We start from the raw sequence: 22,727 nt of genomic DNA on the forward strand, positions 1-22,727 counted from the left end.
AAGATGATCAATGGGAGACCAAGGTTTTATTTACCTGTTCTTTTTAATAAAGCTTTAATTTAAATGAATTACTTCATAAAGGTTTTGCCTGACTCATAGGCCAAGTTTGGTTCTCTTGTTATGCTGTATTTGCTTTCTCTTAACACCCATAATCTATTTTCATTCTTCCTTTTTTGCCTATCTGTACTCAATGTTAGACTATAAACTCCTTGAGAGTGGCGATTGTGGAAATTGTTTTCCATGGTGTCCACATAATCCAATGGCAGCTTTCTAATCCAGCCAGGCTTCCTTTAGGAACATCTGTCTCTATCCCTCCTTCACACTTTATTTAAAAATATAATAACTAGTTCTCCAAGATGAAGATGGAATAAAGGCAGGCATCATTGTGCCCTCCATTCTTAGACTATGTTGTTGTCACTACTAAACATTATATCCTCCCTCTCTTCTTAACTTGGTTTTATTCAAGACTAGTTGAAACATTGTCATTTTTCTCCCAAATGGACTTAGCTGGAATTTCTTCTGGGTCTCCACAGCTAAATAGCTGTGCTTCTTTTGGAACTAGTCCAGAGGACTGGAAAAGTCATCACGTTTTCTAGACTAAGCAAACATGGAGGGATAGATCACCACTGTCTTGCTTTGCTCTTCAATTTGCTTTTCCAATCCATCAGCAACTCTTTCTTGCAGGCAAATGGGAGTTGCAGTACATACTTTGAGTTATAGCTACTGGGAGGAGGAACTTGAAGGCTTTATTCAACTCTTCCTCCTCTCCAATCTCAACTTAAAATGTGGGCATATATTTTGTAATATATAGCCTTATGGCTTCCAGGCAACTTAAGGTGAGTCCAGATCACTGTATCAATTGACCTTCTCTGGGAAGTTTATATGGAAACACTCTTTCAAGAAAGGTGAATAGAACTAGAAAAGATGTACAGCTATACATGTATATTGACTTCTTTGAGGGCACAAAGCCAGGAGAAAGTACATACATGGGGAGCGATGATTGTATACATTTTTCAGTACATGTCATGGATTAAATTATTGCTCTATGATACTCAGATCAATATTTCATGTATGTCACAACTCAGGGAAGTAGAAATTGTTCCTTCTTTGACAGATGAGGAAATAATGACAATAATGGCAAGGATGACAATAGCTGGTAACATTTATTGAGCACTTTTATTTATACTCTTTTTAACTGGGTCTTATGTATTAACTTTCTACACATTAACTAATTTACTCCTCACAGTAATGGGTGAGATAGGTATTAGTGTCGTCTACATTTTACAAATGAGGAAGCCACAAGGTTGAATAATTTATCTGAGGTCACACAGTTGGTAAGAGGTAAAGCTGGAATCTGAAACTTGTGTTCCAGCACCAGAACCCATGCTTGGGAAACTGAGGCTCAGAGATGTTGTATAAAATGCACACAATCACCTTTCTTGATCTAGAATTCTGTGCTTAGAATTCAGATATGTTTATAGTCTTATAAACTTTGTTATTGGTGTCGTTTGTTTTGCTTTTCTGCTTACCATGATAGATACTATTATTTTCTGCTTGCCATGCTAGATATTATTTAAAAAGAGAGGTGAGAGAGAAATAGAATTAAACAGCTTTAATTTATATTACTCAAGAGGAAAATTGGCCTGAATTGCCTGGATAATAACCTTAGGTTCCTATTTCCCCTAGAACCCTCTGTGACCTTAACAATGCATTTCCTCTTGTCCTTTTGATCAAAGGCAATAGTCAGGAACTAACTAAACGATGGCTGCCCCATCCTTCTCAGAGTTCTGTTTCAGCAAACCCAAAGCCTCCATTTCTTCTATGTTCAATGCAACTGCCTTAGGCTAAAGTTTATTTTCCATGCTGCCCATTCTCACTGCCTACCATTCCCAAGTAAGTCCCTTATAATGGAAATAAGTACACTGGATTAACAAGAGAGCAGCTTCAGGGCCTCTGACATTTCATCAAGCAACAACAGTTCTTCGGTTTTGCTTTCTGCAGCTCTATTTCCCCACAGACAAAAATAAACAGGAGAAAGAGGTGCTTACCTAAAAGATGCTTGATTAGCACTTTCATTTTAAGCCCCGTGTTTAGACAGACAAATCCAATTCAGCTTAGCCTTGTTGAGTGATATTAAGCTGCCTTTCAGAAACTTTTGTGGGCTTAATTATATGCCATCAAATGATGCCACCTTCTAGAAATCCTGGCCAGAGGACACACAAACTGGTGATCAACGTTTATATTGGGACCAATCAGATTTTTACGTAGGAGTTCCTTGCCACCATTCTATATGAAGAAAATGCTTCAGCATGCTAAATGCAAAAGATAGTCTTGATTTTGGCATATTTCTTATAATGCTGATTATATTTTACTCTGTGTTGTGTTCAATCAAGGTTAAAAAGGTGCTAATTAATTGAAATCAGCTGAGATACCTGCCATCCAAATGACCTGGAGTCCTATGAGTCAAGTCTAATATGATTAATCAATTAAATATCAATAAAGACTCTTTGGGGTAGTTGGCTTTTTGCATTTTGCTCTAGCTTTCAAGGACACTAAGCGACCTACATCAGGTTCTAATTGAAATGTTAGCTGGTTGATCATACACGTTACACACGTTAATTATCAGGTGGTAGCTCAATAATTACCTAGCAATTGGTATCTTAGATTAGTGCCATAATTATTTTGGCCCTCTTTACCAAAACACGGATTGTCCTTGATAATTACTTATGGATTCACTGAATATTATTAAGAAGAGGTCTTTAAAGGTAAATTGAATGGTAATCATAGCCCTAAAATCAAAAGAAATAAAAGAAAGTCCACCTAACTGCCCCAAAATTTAGTGAGGGCTTTGACTGGGATATATTGTGTATTGTTTCATTTTATACTGCATGTGGGAAAGTACTGAGACCAAGGGCTTAAGCTGATTATTTAAATTTTAATGGTTCCTTTAGGAAAGAAGGGGAAATAAATGAAGAAAGAGAGAAAGCTAAGAAACAAGAAAAGAGAGACAAAGAGGGGGGAAAGAGGGTTAGGGAAGAGCAGAGATGATAAGTAGTGATAGCACAAAGTCCAAAGGTAAGGGTTGAAAGGATAAAATGAAGGGTTGTCAAAAAATTAATAAAAAATAGTCATATGGTAAAATAAAAGATCTCCTCCCCTAAAAGATATCTACATCTTTACTCATTGGAACCTATAAGTGCTGCTTTATATGACTAAAAAGGTCTTTGCCGAAATATATTATGGTAAGGTTTTTGAGGTGGCGAAATTATTGTGGAGTATCCACGTGGGCCCAAAATGCAATCACATGTATCGTCAGTACATGGAGATATGGGGGAATTTGGCACAGAGGGGTAGGAGAAAGCAATGTGACCATGGAGGCAGAGATTAGAATGATGTGGCTGCAAGCAAAGAAGGCAAGCAACCATAAGAGGATGAAAAGAACAAAGAATATTTTTTTTTCCCTAAAAGCCCAGATTAAGTATGGCCCTGCCTATACTTGATTTGGGGTTAGTGATATGGATTTCGGTCATCTGGCCTACAGAACTCTAGTAGAATCCATTTGTGTTGTTGTAGACCATCAAGTCTGTGGTAATTTGTTACAGCAGCCATTAGAAACTAATACAATCATTTAGTCATTCACAATTTTTCTTTATTGCTGATCATTATCAGGCATCTCTCTGAATGCCAGGAAAAACTGAGATGCCAAGTGGAAAGAACAATAAGCAAGCTAAAACAAACACATAGCTAAAACAAGAGTGTTTCACATAGTGATCATTTCCATGAACTACATAAACAGAGAAATCATAAATAACAGGATAAAGGAAAAGGGGCAACATGAGGTGGGATCAGAGAAGGCTGTAATGAGTGAGGTTATTTGAGCCAATCATGTGAGGATATAGCATTTTCTAACTTCTTTGAAATCATCATCGTCATCATTTTTTTATTCTCAAAACAACCCTTCAAGCTAATATGAGATATATATATTTTACAAAGGCTTATGGGGCTAAAATATCTGACCCAAGTTTACCATCTTATAGGAGTTAGAAAGAGGATTCAACTTCACATAATTTATGTTAAATTTCAAACTTTTTCTACGTGATGTGCAGGTAAAAAGTGTATGCTATTGCATAGCATAGACTGAGATGTCACAAAAAGCTTTTCCAACTATCCCTAGTGAAGATACTAGATTTTCTCTTTAGACCTACATAATTTGGCACTTCATATTACCTAGGTCACAATGCATCAAGTTCTAATTTTTTTTAAGTTTATCTATTTTGAGAGGGAGAGAGCATGTGTGCATACAGGGTAGGGGCAGAGACAGGGGGGAGAGAGGAATCCCAAGCAGGCTCTGCACTGTCAGCACAGAGCCCAAAGCGGGGCTTGAACTCACAAACCATGAGATCACAACGTGAGCCGAAACCAAGAGTCAGGTGCTTAACCAGTTGAGCCACCCAGGCGCCCCTGCAATGCATCAAGTTCTAGATGGCATCAACGATGACCAGTTTAGACAGGATTCTCCACGATTTTAAGAGCAAAACCTACTACCTCCCTGAGTAAATGACATTCTGTCTTGACTATTACTATCCCAAACACTCACCCTCTTTCCCTTCAGTTTGACTCAGCTCTTCCCAAAGAATCTTCCTGACACTTAAGTGAAAATATCATATGCAGATGAATGTGACAAGCAGGTTAATGCCCTAGAGTGAGCAGAGAAAAATAAATTCTTCCGCTGAAGGCCTGAAGAATCCTAATTTGATAGTTAGGGCCTTTGGCTTGATTAGGCTGTGGCAAGAGAGAGGTATTCTATTCTGTTGTGTCAATTTGCAGACTGCAGGGAATGCTGGCTGCGAGGCAAGGGCCTGTCTGACTTGTAACCAGCAGGCGAGAGCCAACACACAGCACTCACACGGTGATTGCTAATGGTGGGGCCAGGCTGGCTACAGAGAGACTCCTGAGGGAAGCCTACAAGCCTGTCAGTGCTTGTCAGTGTCACTGTGACAACTGGACACTCAGGAAGGAGCTGTGAAAAAGAAGAGCTGCAGATAACAAGGCCACCTTGAGAACTTCTCTGTTTGGACCACCTGGGAATACCAGGAAAGAAAGTTGGAGGATGTGGGTTGTATTTCTAGCATTTGTCCACAGGAATGTAATGAGTTTTGATCCCAAAGAAGTCCTTACCTGATTCAAGGAGGGTTTTAGAAAATGAGACTTTTAGCGTAGTCTATGTTCCTTTAGACGCAAAGAACAACAATAGCACTGGCAAAAACAATAGCTAGCCTGCATTCTATAATTCTATCTGCTAGCCTCTGTTCTAAGCGTTTTAGGTATATTATTTCATTTGATCCTCACAACAGCCCTATGCAGTAGATAATATTATTATCTGCTCTAATACTTCAGAAGAATGAGAATGTGTTATACCACCACCATGAATGTGTCATTAATTCCAAGAAGATTAAGTCATGGTTGGAGCCAAGGAGTACGTCATTACCTACAATGGGGCACAGGGTATTTTTAGAGGAAGACCACAGACAGTGAGTCCAGCTAACCTGAACTGGAATCCTAGTTCTGCCACATATTAGTTGAATAACATTACACAAAATATTTCATCTTGCCTCATCTATAAAATGAAAGTATCTCTTTGGCACAACTGGTTGAAAGGTCAATAGAGTCAGATAGGTAAGGTCCTTAGAAAAGTTTTGGGAAATAACTTTCTCAACAAATGGCCATTGAAGTTGTTGCATCACAGATGCCTAGGCACAGTCTTGCTATCCAAGGCCAAATTTCTCCTAGTTTGTTTGCTTATTTATAAAATGAGGCCATTTAAGCCTGCATTATAGACTATGCAAAAGAATTGTAGATAATCATTTGTATTAAAGTAATTTGTAAAACACCAGGCCCTATTGAAATGCTAGCAAACCTCTCTGATCTAATTTCATCATCTTTAAGGTGGGAATAAAAAGTGCTCGGTTGTGAGATCAGGGTTATGGAGATTGGATGTATTGTAACATGTAACATACCTAGCATCCAGCATGGTGACAGGCACATGGTCTTCGCTGAATTAATATCAGTTCTCATTTTGAATTAATTGTGATTACTGAAGAATCAGTGTTTTAGAATGTGTCCCATACCTTAATCTCCATGAGAGATTTCTTTTCTAATTTTAATTTTTGGCTCAAAGAAACTTAATTGTAGCAGCCATCTAACAAATGCCTTGTGAAAGATCTTCTTGGAGCTACAGGTTAGTAAGGCAATATTTGCTCAAGATTCAGCTCTCTGGTCAATTTTCTCAAAGCAAAAAAAAATAAAAAATAAAAAATAAAAAAACAAAGGCCATCCCTGGAGGATATTACTACACAATATTATTGAAACTGCTCCTCCTCTGCTTCTTCTAGGAAGGAGCATGACAAGTCACAGCTGAAGAAAAAGATGAGTGGGTTGCATGTGCTTTTTTTTGTAAATAATACATGGACCATTCCCCTGTGCTATAGCTAATTTGAGCTGGTTGGGAGGAGGTTGCTTTGAGTTGTTAAAAAAAATACAAAAACACCCTCTTTCAGCTGACTGAATCTGCTACAAGCTGGGTCATCTTGATGCTCAACTAAAGAAAGACATCCAGTGTTGTCTGCTTCCTACTTGCTTGGTTGATAATCCCCAGATGCAGCTTTTAGAAAAATCAATAATCACATATAATGGTCTTTGGTATCCCAACCTGCTCTTCAAAACCAGCTAATGGTCTGAGTGCCTGTGAAGTGGATAAAGTTAGAAACAGCTCATTACTGGAAGAGGTCATGTTGAGAAGTCTTGGTTTCCGGCTCTTTATGACAGCAGCTCAAGGGAATCTCTTCCTAAGCTTGTTGAAATACTACATAATATACAATTCCATCAGTTCCAGTGGAAGACTAATTAAGCCAAGGAAGAGCAGAATACCTGTGAAATAAATGATACCTTTTCATAAAATCAGGACCTCAGTTATTCTACACAAGGTGGTGGCTCTGACTTTGAAAGTACCATAGCTGAGTAAGGGATGTGGATTGCATAGTAACAGGAAGATGTTTTCTGTTTGTCTGCTGGTTGAGATATATTCTTCAGCACCATAAAATTCCAATAACTTTCTTCTCTTCAGTTTCCCCTATTCACACATTCATTTTAAAGAGGAAGAAACTGAGGCCAGATACATGAGCTCCTGGCCCAAATTCACACAGCTAGGGAATAATAGAGCTCAGACATGAATGGTGTGATCCTCAGAACCAAACCTCCTTGCTCTTTCCACTCCACCAAGTTTGCTGACTTCTTAGCGATCACTGAAGTCATAGGGCTTATTTTACACATGTTCAAACACAGACCCAAAGGGTTTAAATGACTTCCCCTAAAGTCTGTAAGTTGTTAGAAGAGGATTTCTGGCATGCCTCAGGCAGCTGGTATTTTACAGGTCTGCTTCCACTATCCTCCATCTGAGACAGTTCTCCAAACACCATGTTTACCAAACCACCTCCAACATATCAAGATTCCTTCCAAGACTTTATGAGTCACTTCAGACTCAGATGTTTTACTACTCATGAGCACGAATAAGACAAATAGTAAGCTGGTGAAAGTACAACAGAAATAGCATGCATAGTTCTAGCTACTACCCTATAAATTAAACTGGAGTATGCTCAGAAGTCTGCCAGGAATGGTGAGGGTGACTCAGAGGATGCCAATATGTGAGGACCAACTTGTAGGAATTAGGGAAATCTTTACCCTGGAGAACACTTATCAGAAACTCTGAGCAAAGTAAATAGCAGTCTTCTCAAAGAGGGATTAACCTCATTCTTTATGTCTCTACATGTTTAGGAATCAATGGACCAAGAAGGTTTCAGAGAGATAAATTTGGGCTCATTATAAGGAAAAATGTTCTAATAGTCAGGGTCAGCTATAGATGCCTCAAGAGTAAGGACAGAGGTACAGAGAAGAAACCAGTGAACCCAAAGACAGGGATCAACCACTAATGAATATGCAGCCATTGGGTCCTCATTTATTCTCCCCTGGCCTTGGTTTTCTTCTCCTGAAAAAGTGTGGTGTTGGTGTAGTTTTTTAGGCTTACTCCATGATCTAAGATTTTAATTATAACAATTGAGGTGTTTGCACAGAAGGTGGACTGCTGAGTGTTGGAGGTATTACAAGAGACTTAACCACCAAATGTGAGGTGGAATTAAATTTACTTGGAGATTTTTTTCTAACTGTAGGATTCAATGCACTTAACCCAAACTAGATTCTTAACCCTTTCTTTAATGAGTTACTAAGGCATACTTGACCATTTCTCATTTATCATCTAATTCTTAACAAAAAAATTGTTAAAATGTGTAATGAAAGAGAGAGGAGGGTAGAAGAATACAGAAAAGAGGAGAAATGTCACTCTCTTTGTATAGATTTTCAGAAGCAGCCACTTTAATGTTCCATAATACTTTGGCATTCTTTTACCTGGAGTCCATTAAGATAACTTGTGTGACATGCGGCGCATACCTTGGGAGAAAAAAATGAACAACGGTTGAAATTATACCACACTTATAGTGATGACCTAATTGAAATCCTTCACAGGCATCTCAGCTTGCACCAACAAAATCTCAGCACAGGACATTGGATTCCACCACTAGAAAATCTACAATTACTGCATCTGGAACCTTCACATAGAGGCTGCTCCTACTGTCCTTGGTCACCTAGACTGACTCTGTGTATTCTTCGCTGGTTTGCATCACTGATTCTGATTCAAAATCTAGGGCTGATATATGTGAGAATTTAGGAATTGGGCATGCTTTTGCTTCCTTGCTGCCATGGGAGCTGACTGGCATTTTCAGCTTCCAAAATGGAAGAAAGGCACAACCTCAAAAAAGTGAGACTTCTCCAGACAGAAGAAGGGGATTCAGATACTAAGAAGCCAAAAAGAATGATGAATATCACTGGCGCCTTGGAAGCCAAACACAGCAAATGTTTTAAGAAAAATGAAATGGTCAGTTGTGTCGACGACTGTGGAGAGGCCAAAGCAAATGACAACTGAAATGATGTTTTTGAATTTTGCAAATAGGGAGTTATTGAAAACCATTATGAGAACTGATTCAACAGTGTTGGGAGGGTGCAGGTTTAGAAGTGAATGCAATCAGAGGAAGTATCATAAATCATGAATATATATTCTCCATGACTATTGATTAAATTCTAGAATGGGAGGATACCATATTTCATTTTCATTAACCCACACACAGTTGGCCCTATTGTCCAGAAGTGATTGCTATGCACATGCTCTCTTTGGAAAGAATCATTGATGGGAATGGACATCTAGTGTTTTAACTATGAGTAATGTCTACCACCTTATTGTGAACTAATCAACTATGCTTTGTGTGCCTTTATTTGATTCTAATCCCATTTTAAACTTTAAAGCTTCAGCCATCTTGGTAATGGCTCATTCTCTCTGTAATAACACAAAAAAAAAAAAAAAAAAAAGAGAGCTATACATCATATAAAGGATACTGAGAAACTACAAGGCCTGTGGAATTTGCTTCTTTCTTCTAAACTAGTTTCAACATTAGCAGTTATTATTCTTCTACCAGCTCAGCTACAACACCTTCTCTGCACACCTTGCCATTATGAGATAATTCCCGAACTTTTTCCTCTTTTTTTTTTTCTGTTCTATTTTGGTGATTTTTCAAGTAACTCATTGTCTTATTTTCTTTCCACTTCTTCAGCCTTAGATATTGAAATTCACTCTCAACAGGGGTTCAGATAATAATTCCCTTTGCTCCTTAGCCCAGAACCAGAGCTAAGTGATACCCGTTCCCTTATCAGTGCCAGTAACCAATGTCCCTAAACTGATGGATTTCTGGATTTCTCCCATGAGAAGTTCAAACAAACTCTTGACAAGGTATGCAATTATTCAATATCTATGTCATTATTGTATTTGTTCATGAATTTATTCATTCAACAAATGTTTTTACAGCACCTACTATGTTATTCTTGTTGATAATTACATTTTTGTAATTTTCATGCTATATCACAATAGTGCTCAATAAGCATTTGCAGAAGCAAAAAATAGACATAAATTAAAGGGACATATGCAATGCAAATATTGTATATAAATGGACACCTTGGAAAAATAATTTAATATTGCCAGAAAAATAATCTAATATTGTAGCCTAAGTAATTATGTGAAATTAAGTTGGCTCATCAAACATTGCCAACAAAGATGTATTTAACAGACACAGTAATGCATTAATGATACAGAGAGAGGGGTTCTTGCATGTTTGGCATTGATGCTATCAGTGGGGATGAAATGCCAGCTGGCAGCAGCCACTGAAATTCTTACAAAATTGTAGATGTCAGGAAGTGAAATGTCTGATGTCAAGCAAAAAAGGAAGTGTCTATCAGAGCATTCTGATGAGGGCTGGGTATCTGCTACTGGCAATAATAATGAGCTCAGCAGGGTCTCAAAGGTCACAAAGTTCCAGAAGGAGAAACATCACTTGGGAAATAAAATGTATTTAATGGTAAAGAATTACGATAGGCAAGTTATCAGAATGCCAGGTATTTACTTTGTGAGAAAAACAGGCAGAGAAGCAGAGTTATAGAATAAAACCAATGAAATAGGAGATAGGAAACAGTAAAGTCTAATTGTGCATATTAACATTTTGTAGCTGAAGCATACAGTGAACTCTCAGTAACTGCTAAATCTGAATTTGCATCTTGAGCCATGATAAGAGAATTTTTCAGCAAAGAGAAAAATCAGAATCAAAAGAATTTAGATAAATTTAATATTAACTATCTACAGTATGGTGTTAACTGTTATATTTACAGATAGTGTATGAACAGGTGATGTCTAAAAAGAAATAGTACAAATTTGGGGCTTTTTGATTGTTTTCAACCTCTTTCCTCTGTGATTTAGAAGAAATATGGAGCAAGGATTATTTATGTTGAAATCCTCAAATAAAACCTGTGAATGCTTTATAATAGAAAAGTAGAAATTATAATTTCAAATCTAGAATCACTTTTAGCTTATTTCCAAAGCAGTACACATTAATAATTTGGAGCCTAAATTTTAAAGAGTAATAGATCTCTGCTTAAGACCTGGTTCCACCCTTACAACTATTTTGCTTTTCATCTCTTTAAGACAGTTTCTTTTGGTGTAAATGGACATAGTGTAGGACTAGCTTCACAGGTTTCTCAGAGAATATAAGGGCACCTGGGTGGCTCAGTCTGTTAAGCATTTGACTTTTGATTTCGGCTCAGGTCATGATCTTACAAATTGTGAAATTGAGCCCCATGTCGGACTCTGAATTGTCAGCATGGAGCCTACTTGGAATTCTCTCTCTCTCTCTCTCTCTCTCTCTCTCTCTCTCTCTCTCTCTCTCTCTCCCCCTCTCCCTCTCCCTCTCTCTCCCTCTCCCTCTCTCTCCCCTCTCTCTTTCTCTCCTCCTGCTCGCATTCTCTCTCTCTCTCTCAATAAACATTTAAAATAAATAAACGTGAATACGCATTTAAGGCACTTACCTCATGCCTCAAAACATTGCTATTCAATAAATGAATAGTCCTTAGTTTCAAATGAAAGTAGAAGTTGCTATATTATGTTATGCTGCTCTTTTGAAAGGTGTTTAACTACTCTTTGTCTCAGTTTGTTCACCCATAAAATCAGGACTGTAATAAATCCTACTACATGGGACTGATGTGAAGTTTAAACTCTTTTTAATAAATGATGCTAGGCTAATTGGTATCCATATAGAAAAGAATGAAAACTGACCCAATAGTGTTAGCTACTTGGACTGTGAAACACAAGAATTTAATTTACTTCCCCTAGCTCTAACCCCCTCTAAATGCCTCTTGAGATCCCTTAAACTTTTTTTTACATCTTTTCTTCTTCAATGTACCATCTTCTCTCCCTTGGAGAATTGGGCAGTAGCCTCCTAACTGCCCTTCCTACCTTTAATTTGTTTTTTAATATGAAATTAAAATGGCAACTATAAAACATCACATACACACAGAAAAACATGAAAATCTACATCAAACCATATTCTTATACATGGAATGCACTTAGAGCCAATACTCAGGTCAGGAAACCAACAAAAGCATTCCATCAGCAGCTTCTCTCTCAGCTCAATCCAGTCAGAGCTCCTTGTCACCCATTCAGCTATAACTACTATCTAGACATCTAAAGTAATTGATGTCTTGCTTTTTTTTATTGTTAAACCACCTGTATATGCATCCTTAAAGACTATAGATTAGTTCTTCCTCATTGGACTTTATATTAAAAAATGGCCAGTGGGAATTGTTGCATGTCTGAATTTTTGATGAGCATTGCTTGGGAAATTCATCCACATTGCCATGTGAGCTATGTTTAATTCATTTTGGTTGCTACTTGGGATTCAGTTGTATAAACATGAATTTGTCCATACTATTTCTGATGGACATTTGGATTGTTTCCATTTGGGGGCTACTGTAAAGGATGATAATTAAGTACTTTGGAACTTAACCCCTGTTGCCAACAGGCAAACATTTTTGTAAGTTATACGTATTGGTGTGGAACTCCAGGCTATACATAATTTAAAGCTTACTAGATAATGCCAATTTATAAACTCCTAGAAATACACAACCTACCAAGACTAAACTAGTAAGAAATATAAAGCCTGAACAGACCTATAAGTAGTATGGAGATTGAATCAGTAATCAAACCCTCTCAACTTAGAGAAGCCCAGGACCAAATGAGTTCACTGGTTAATTCTACCAAATATTCAAAGAAAAAAATAACAACATTAATCTCTTTCAATCTTTGAGAAAATTTAAGCAGAGGAAACACTTCCAAATTCATTTTATAAGGGAAGCATTACTATGATACTAAGCCAGATAAAGAAAACTACAGATCAAAATCCCTGATGCACATACATGCAAAATCCTCAAGAAAATACTGACAAACTGAATCCAACAGCAATTAGCAGGATCATACATCATGATCAAGCCAGATTTACCCCCTGGGATACAAGGATGGCTCAACATACAAAAATCAATTATTGTGCTACAGTGCATTAACAGAAAGAAGGATAAAAATTATATGATTACCTCAATAGTTGCAAAAAAAATCATGTGGCAAGATTGAATATCCTTTAATGATAAAAACTCTCAACAAGCAATAATCTAGGTATAGAAGGAGTATATCTCCTTCTATGTAAAATAAACATAATAAAGCCCACATATGACAAGCCCACAGCAAACATTATACTCAATGGTGGAAAACTACCACATTTTCCTCTAAGTTCACGAGCAAGACAAAGACACCCACTTTTGACATCTATTCAACATAGTACTTGAAATTCCAGTTAGATTAGAAAAATACAATTAGACTAGAAACAGCACTAAAAGCCATCCATATTGGAAAGAAATAAGTAAAACCTCGCTGTTTGCAGATGATATGATGTTATATATAGAAAGCTTTAAAGACTCCGTTAAAAATTATTAGAACTAATAAATTCATTAAAGTTGCAGGATATAAAATCTATGTTCAAAAATGAGTTGCATTTGTATATATTACCAACAAACGATTCTAAAAGGAAATTAGGAAAACCTTCCTATCAACAATAGCACCAAAAAGAATAAAATATTTAGGAATAAACTTAATTAAGGAGGTGAAAAAGACTACTATATTGAAAACTATACAACACTGATGAAAAAATAAACAAGACACAAACAAATGGAAAGATATACTGTGTTCATGGATTGGAAGACAATATTGTTAAAATACCCATATTACCCCAAACCATTTACAGACTCAGTGCAGTGCCTTTCAAAATCCCAATGGCATGTTATTACTATTTTTTTTACAGAAATGGAAAAACCAATTCTAAAATTCATAGGTAACCACACACCCACACACCTACCCACACACCCACACATACCATTAATGAATAGCCAAATGATTCCTGAGAAAGAGTAAAGCTGCAGGTATCACATTTTCTGACTTCAAAATATATGACAAAGCTGCAGTCAAAACAGTATTGTACTGGCATAAAGACAGACATATAGACAAATGGAACAAATAACCCAGAAACAAATCCATGCATGTATTGTCAACTGATAATCAACAAAGTACCACAAATACTCAACAGGGGAAGGACAGTCTCTTCAACAAATGGAGTTGGGCAAATACCTGGAAACTGAATAACATAGTCTTTAACAACTACTGTGTCAAATACAATATTAAAAGGGAATTAAAAAATATATCAAGACAGGGGAGCCTGGGTGGCTCAGTTGGTTAAGTGTCCAACTTTAGCTCAGGTCATGATCTTGTGATTCATGAGTTTGAGCCCTGCATCCGCTCTCTGCTCTCAGCACAGACCTCACTCTGGGTCCTCTGTCCCTCTCTCTGTGCCCCTCCCCCACCGGATCTCTCTTTCAAAAGAAGTAAACTTAATTTTTTTTACAAATAAGTAAAAAATATATCAAGACAAATAAAAGCAAAACATAACTTACCCAAATTTATGAGATGCTGCAAAAGCAGTATTAAATGGGAAGTTTATAACAATAAACACCTATGTTATAAGAGAAAAGAGATCTTGAGTTAACCTCAAGGAACTAGAAAAAAAAAGAATAAACTAGATCCAAAATTAGCAGAAAAAAAAGAAATAATAAAAGTTCAGAACAGAAATAATCAAAAAGAAAATAGAAAAATGGAGAAAACTTTTTTTCTTAAAAAAACTAAGAGTTGTTTTTTTTTGAAAAAACATAAAATCAAGAAACCTTTAGCTGAAAAATGAAAAAAAGAGAAAGACAACTTCAAATAAATAAAATCAGAAATGAATGATGAGGCATTGTTATGCCTCAGATATTAAAAGGAAAAAAAAGACATTAAAACGAACTATTATAAACAATTATATGGAAATAAATCAGATAACACATAAAGGCCACTTATGAAAAGCCCAGGGCTAACATCATAATCAATGGGGAAAAATTTGAAAACTTCTAAGATCTGCTAAAAGGCAAGGATGCCCACTTTCATGACTTCTATTCAATATTCAACGTAGTACTGAAGTATAAGAAAGAGCAAGTAGACAAGAAGAGAAATAAAAGGCATCTAAATTGGAAAGGAAGAAGTAAAATTATCTGTGTTTGCACATGATACAATCTTGTATGCAGAAAACCCTCAAGATTACACACACACACACACACACACACACACACACAAACTGTTAGAAGCAATAAACAAATTCAGTAAAGTTGCAGGATACAAAATAAATGTTTGAACATCGGTTCCATTTCTTTACATAAACAATGATCTATCCAAAAAGGAAATCAAGAAAACAATCCCATTTATGATAGCATGAAAAATAATAAATCATTTAGGAATAAATTTAACCAAGAGGTAAAAGATCTGAACATTGAAAACTACAAAACATTGATAAAAGGAAGGTGACAAAGCCAATGTGACAAAAATGGATTGACAAAGATCATAAGGAAAATTCTGGAGTGATGGAAATTGTATATTAATTGATTATAGTAGTGGCTACATTGTCACAGCATTCAAGATAGGTGAGTTTTAGTTTGTATAAATTACATCTCAAAATTGTTGAAATTTTCACTTATTTTCCTCAGTATGATTGGTATATTTTTACCTCTTTGCAGTTCCCATAGGTGCACCTGCCATCCACTCATTAACCTTAACTAGAGTGATAATTTTGAAATGCAGATTAGACCTGTCCCATCCATACTTATAACATTTTGAAGGGTTGTCATTGCATTTAGGATTAAGCATTGAATTCTTTACCTGGTCCACAGGCTCTGGGTGTTCAGGCTCCAATTGCTTTTCAATTTTACATTGGTAGCTCTGTACATTAGCTGTTTGGTACTTTCTGTGTTTTGGCTATTCCTTACTCACTCTTATCATGGGGACCTTCTCTTCATCTGCCTGGAATTCTCTTCCCAATCTTTACTCTCCCTTTGACTGGTTGCCTCTCAACATTCTTAGAGGTGTCAGTTCAATGACATTTCCCTTTCTAGTCTTCCATGACCTCTTAGATTAGGTCAGTTCCCCCTATTTTACACTTTGACCGGACTATACAGCAAGAGTGCAATTTCTATTGAGTTGGTGGGTTGACTGTAACAAAGAATCATCATACTCTACCAGGTTTTGAGCCACTAAACTAGTCTCCTCAATGTCTTTTTAATTCTAAAATGCTATAATTTCACAAATTTAGTTACTTACTTGAATTCCTTCAGAGCCTTGCAAAGAAAAATACCAAATTCCAAAGAGATTACTCTAATCCCTTAATTTATCTACTCTACTCCAAGTTTCATTCGCAGTATTTATTTGCTTCTTGTCATGATTATTACACTTCAGAGCAATCATGTCATCTGTCACCTGTGAAGTGTTTATACAACCAACCCTGTGTCATAGCTGAGGTAGATAGAGTTAAAAGCATTCTCCTGAGGTAGCCAGGTAGCTTTGGCTTAGGGCATGTTCTTATATATACTCTACAATTTGCTGTGCTGAAAGACTGAGTTAATTCATTGGTAATCTCTTCCATTTCTCCGATTTGTCAAATGGGAAATATAGTATCTATATTATTAGCAATCTATTACCTATGATATTACTATTATATTATATATGTAATATACAATAGTATTGCCCATTATGAAAATAAACACAAAGTGTTTGACACATAGCAGGCAATCTTTCAATAAACAATAATCATGAAAGAATCCAGCAGTGGAGAAAAAAGGTGTGTTTTTGTTGTTGTTGTTGTTTTTGTTATTGTTATTGTCCTATTTGTTTTGCTTTTTCTTTGCTTTTTTTTTTCCATTTGCTGAAGCCTTAAGTGTCAGGTGGGAGAATCAATACAAGCCACTTCCTTAGGTGTTGAGGCATAATTGAGTCAAAACACTTCTGTCCCCATCTGCAATTCTATTAACAGATGCCAAGCACTTTAATCAATGTGTCTCAGCCTTGCCTGCCTGCCCGGGCATGCACCTCTTTAAAGCTGAAACACCTACATTTGTAAGAGTCAGAGGGTATCACAGCGGGGGGAATGAAGAATAAGTAGTGACAGAACTAAACTATTACTACTCTGGGGCTAGAATCCGGCCAAGTTAATACTACATTAATTCTCTTTTAGAGCCATTAAAGGAAGTCCATTCCTATTTCCTTTCTCCCAAATAGATGTATCACCATCCCAAGACGTGTCGCACAATCCTACTTCAATAATTTCCGTTCCAAAATCAAAAATTTATAATTACTTACATTCTCCTTCTGGGCCACTCAACTTTTGAACGTCCACTTTAAAAAATCCAATTTTGAGAAAATCATTACATTTAACTATCTGATCGTTATTTATTATCATTAACAAATATTCTTTTTGTTTATAAAACTTACATTGGCCCAGTTTTAAACGATTTTTATAATCAGTTCTCAATCTGCAAAGCCCAACTAATAAATTGAGAAGGTCGGGTTTCCTCTCCCAAACAAAATAGAACAAAAGAAATATCCCTTTTCTTCACTTTCTCTGGAAAAGGCATCAACAGTTGAGATAAGAATGTTAACCTGAGGCCAGTTTGTGGAGGAAAGGAGGGAGAGAAGAGAAAAGGAAGGGAGGGAAAGGAGAGACAGAAAGAGAAAGATGTACAGACAGAAAACAAAAGAAAATGTACTTTTATTTCATGGGTGCGAATGATAAACTCCATGTGTTAGTAGCACATAGTACCTTTTAAAATTTTTATATGCTCACATCCGTGTCATTAGATCACCAGACCCCCATTTTCAAACATACCTGAATTTCTTACATTTTATTAATACAGTCATTTGCTTTCTGCAAATTTCCATAAATCTACTTAACAGAAGAGATTGGCAGGTATTCTCCCCAGGTGTGTTATAAGAAGATCCTACCTACACAAAACAAATGCTCTAAACAAGTGGTTTTAGCCCCCCATTTATGTTTCCTTGTACACAAATGCCCAAAGTCAAATAAATGCTATTGCTAGATTTGATGGCAGTTTGGGAACTTTAACAAAGCAGAGTTACGTATTTCACCCTTCAAGACAAGATGGACCCTGATAATTACATACAATCAATATGTCAAAATGTTGGTAAGCATTAAAAACAAAAACTATTCTGGAAGAGTTAGATAGATAAAATAACTTGACAAAGTCTGTGAACTGATCCATGGTAATAAGTTACAGAGAAGAAGGAAGTAGGTCCAAACCTCTGGCTGTACTGGACCTTTTTTTTTTTTTTTTACAGTTTCACTGAGTGCCTCTTGTTAACAGCATGCTGTGCCAAACTGGTCTTCTGACATCATGCTTAAACACCACAATTTATGTTTTTCCCAAACTTTTGTTTCAAGCATTTCTAATACATATGCATCCCTTCCATTTAGCTGTTCTTGAGTTACATTCTATTTTCCTGAGTTCTGGGAGCTGCTCTAGCAAATTACTGAAAAGTTGAAAGTATAGCAAAACATGTACTCATCTATATTCAGCAATGGCTAACATTCTGTGTGTGTATCTTTCCGTACACATGCACACATATACTTTGATGAACCTTTAAAAAAAAGTTCAATCATCATGACACTTCAAGCCTACTAACTTCCAATTTCTAATGTTTATTTATTTTTGAGAGAAGGAGACAGAGTGCAAGCAGAGGAAGGGCAGAGACGGAGACACAGAATCTGAAGCAGCTCCAGGCTCTGAACTGTCACCACAGAGCCCTATGTGGACTCAAACTAATGGACAGTGAGACCATGACCTGAGCCAAAGTCAAGACGCTTAACTGACTGAGCCACCTAGGCTCCTTCCAACTTCCAATTTCTAATAACAAGGTGCAATATTACGACATATAAGAAATACTATTGAGTCTTTGTCCCTACTATTCCAGGCCCACAGCTCCTAAAACCTTTGTAATTCCCTAAATGATAGGAACGATGTGAGAATCTTTTGTTATTTGGTCTTTTGCATTCAAATAGTTCCAGTTTTTCATTATGATCTTTTAAAAAAACTTGAATTTATGTTAATGAGGTTACTTCTAGGAAGCCCCTAAGGGTGTGGACTGGTTGCCAGGGAAGCCACCCAGGTGATTAGAGGGTTGGAATTTTCAGTGGCCCCCTCCAGTCTCCAGCATGAGGACAGGGATTGGAGCTAGGATTAACCACCAGCTGCCAGGGATTTAATCAACCATGCCTATATAATAGAGACTCCAAAAAGCCCTAAACAAAAGTCTGTGGTGTTGGTAAACATGAAGAAATGTTGAAAAGGTTGCATGCCCAGAGAGGGCACAGAAACTCCATGCCCCTCCCCATATACCTTGCCACATGCATCCCTTCCAGATGGCTGTTCCTAAGTTACAGGGTATTTTCCTGAGTTCTGTGAGCTGCTCTAGCAAATTAAACAAAACTTGGGGCGGGGGGAGGTTGTAGGAAACTGTAATTTATAGCTAGCCAGTCGGAAGAACAGGTAACAACCTGAATCTGTAATTGGCATCTGAAGTGGAGGGCAGGGAAACAGTTTTGTAGGATTCAGTCCTTAACCTGTGGGAGTTGACTTTGTTCCCAGTAGATAGTGTAACAATGGAGTTAAATTGTGGGACACCCATCTCGTGTAGCAGAATTGCTTGGTGTGTGGGGAAAACCCCCATATTTGGTGACCAAAGTGAAGTACTGATGATAGGAGGAGACCCACAGGAGGATTTTTTCCTTCATATAAGAACATTTTATCACGTAATTACAATAATGTTGTCACAACTAAGATGATTTCCAAGCATCTCCTAGTATCATCTGACCTCTAGTTACTGTCTATATTTCTCCAATTGTCAACAAGTGTTTTCTACAGTTTATTTTTTATTTCTATTGTATTGATCCAGGAGCAAAAGAAAGTTTACACATTCTATTTTGAACCCTTTGCCTCTAACAGCTTCTATAATGTAGATTACCTTTCTGCCACCTCCCCACCTCCATTTCCAGGTCTGCTGACATAAAGAATGTACAACATTCTAGACTCTTCTGTTTGCTCACAGTTTCACTTAACCTTCTCATTCTGTCATCCGTATTTTCTACAATCCAGAAATTAGATCTAAGAACTTGACTTTTTTCGTAAGTTTACTTATTTATTTTTGAGGGAGAGAGAGACAGAGAGAGAGAGAGAGAGAAAGTGTGAACAAGCGGGGGAGGGGCAGAGAGAGAGAGAGAGAGAGAGAGAGAAGGAGACACAGAATCTGAAGCAGGCTTAAGGCTCTGAACTGTTAGCACAGAGCCCAACATGGGTCTCAAACCCACGAATCGTGAAATCATGACCTGAGCTGAAGTTGGACACTCAACTGACTGAGTCACCCAGGCATCTCAGGACTTGATGAGTTTTGAGTTAAATATTTTTGGCGAGAATATTCACTTTATAGGTGATGTTGGAAATGTCACATGAAATCAAGACAGGGTATAAATATTGTTAAAATGTGCTAATATTAGTGATGTTAATTTTTATCACTTTGTTGAGAGATATATTGATTGGTTACATAGTAGTACTGCTTAACAATATTACCACAAATATAGATTAAAACAATGCATATTGGGGTGCCTGGGTGGCTCAGTCAGTTAAACGTCTGACTTTGGCTCAGGTGATGACCTCGCAGGTTGTGAGTTCCAGCCCCGCGTCGGGCTCTGTGCTGACAGCTCAGAGTCTGGAAACTACTTCAGATTCTGTGTCTCCTCCTCTCTTTCTGCCCCTCCCATGCTCATGCTCTGTCTCTGTTTCTCAGTAATAAATAAATGTTAAGAAAGAAAACAATTCATATTTATCATCTCATATTTTCTCTGGATCAGGAGTCTGGGCATGGCTTAGCTTGGTCTTCCTCAGAGTCTCACATGGGGCAATCAAGACAAAGTCCATTGACATGGTCACACCTGATGCTCACCTGGGACAGGATCTACTTCCAAGCTCATATGATTGTAGTAAGCATTAAGCTTCTTTCAGGCTGCCAGACTGAAGGCCTTTAGTGTCTTGGATGCTTTTGGCTAGAGGTAGCCTTCAGTTACTCGCCATGTGGCTTTCTCCATAGGCCAGCTCAAATCATGGCAATTTGCTACTTCAAAGCCATGAAAGAAAAGAAGTTCTGAGTAGAACAGGTATTATAGTATTATGTAATGTAATCACATACACCTAATCACGCACATTCTTTCACCTTTGCCATATTCTGCTTATTAGGAAGCAAGTCACAAATCCTGCCCACACTCAAGGAGAGAGAATTACATAAGGTCATGAACACACAGAAGCAAGGATCATGGGGGTCACCTTAGAATCTTCCCCGACAAGGTAACGGCCACATATTTCCATTGTAAGGGTATACTTTCCAATTAGTAATGAATAAACACTCTGTGGGGTGATACCTTGACACCATTTGAATAATTTAACATTAATTTTTAAATAGTCATTATTATTAAATTAATGTTAATTTTAAATTGGGAATATTTGAATTATATAGACATTGTTTAATATGTATTATTTACATATTTATACTAATTTTATGTCTCTAAAATATATTTAGACTATGTATTATTTAAATATACAGACTTAAAATATATCTCATGTATATATTTATTTGATATTTATATATATTCAAATATATTCAAATAAACTCATAGATATCTCTAATTCAAAGTTAACATTACAGAGCTTTTCAAAATATCTTTTATTATTTTATTTTTGGATATTCTTTCCCACTGTTACTAATGATATCAAAACAGTTAATTATTTGCTCTATTTTCCAATATAAACATAACAGTTTCTTTTTTTAAGAGAGAGACAGAGACAGCACAAGATGGGGAGGGGGAGAGAGAGAGAGGAGAGAGAGAGAGAGAGAGAGAGAGAGAGAGAGAGAAAATCCCAAGCAGGGTCCACACTGTCAGCACAGAGCTCAATGCGGGGTGCAGTCCCATGAACCTTGAGATCATGACCTGAGTTGAAACCAAGAGTCAGATGCTTAACCAACTGAGCCACTAAGGTGCCCCACACATAACAGTTTCAATATCAAAATTATGATTAATAATTCTACTAAGTAAAATCTAAATTGTTTTCTTTTCTTTTCCCCTGAGAATACATTCTATTAGGCATACAGTACTGTGTTCCACAGTTCCTTGAAACAATTACTGCCCTTATGGGTTTATGTCATCAATTTAAAATGCTTTATATCTTGGTATTTGAATTCAATTTTAAGATTCATTGTATTTTCTTTACAAATTTATCTTTGTTGTTTCATTGTGAAATGTTTACATGTATTTAAGGGTGATATTTTAAAATTCCGAAAATTTTAGTCCCGTTAACTCTTTCCTTTCCTTTTTATTCATACCAATCTGCTATATGTAGCCATTTTCATTTATTATTTATTATCTATTATGTCAAAATTGGAAAATGATTTTCATATTTTAATTTCCTTTTCTTCCATATGAAAGGATTGTATATTATATACATTGTTCTTCAGCTTTATTTTCTTTTTCTATTTAAAATATGAAGTATCTCAAGGGCGCCTGGGTGGCTAAATCACTTGAGCATCCAACTTCGGCTCAGGTCATGATCTCATGGTTTGTGGGTTTGAGGCCTGTGTTGGGCTCTGTGCTGACAACTTGGAGCATGGAGCCTACTTTGGATTCTGTGTCTCCCTCTCTGTCTGCCCCACCCCCACTTGTAGTCTGTCTCTCTCAGAAATAAACATTAAACAAATATGAAGTATCTCCATATACTTTACAGAC

The 22,727-nt window shown here is 36.8% G+C and overlaps 2 long non-coding RNA genes across 5 annotated transcripts in view; one reads left to right on the forward strand and one right to left on the reverse strand.

The window, feature by feature from the left end:
- Positions 1 to 22,727, reverse strand: part of LOC109492102 — a 1,189,585-nt gene that overhangs the window by 72,253 nt on the left and 1,094,605 nt on the right. The gene's annotated exons all lie outside the window — the stretch shown is intronic.
- LOC109492101 overlaps positions 19,933 to 22,727 on the forward strand; it is a 52,191-nt gene continuing 49,396 nt past the window's right edge. Inside the window, exons 1-2 of one of the 2 annotated variants that reach the window (XR_002736013.2) lie at positions 19,933 to 20,081; positions 21,187 to 21,294. This is a non-coding gene — a long non-coding RNA (uncharacterized LOC109492101). The remainder of the gene's footprint in view (positions 20,082 to 21,186; positions 21,295 to 22,727) is intronic. The other variant, XR_002145845.3, reaches the window with a different exon arrangement.

Source organism: Felis catus, chromosome D1, assembly GCF_018350175.1.
Source record: "Felis catus isolate Fca126 chromosome D1, F.catus_Fca126_mat1.0, whole genome shotgun sequence".
NCBI classification, from domain to species: Eukaryota; Metazoa; Chordata; class Mammalia; order Carnivora; family Felidae; genus Felis; species Felis catus.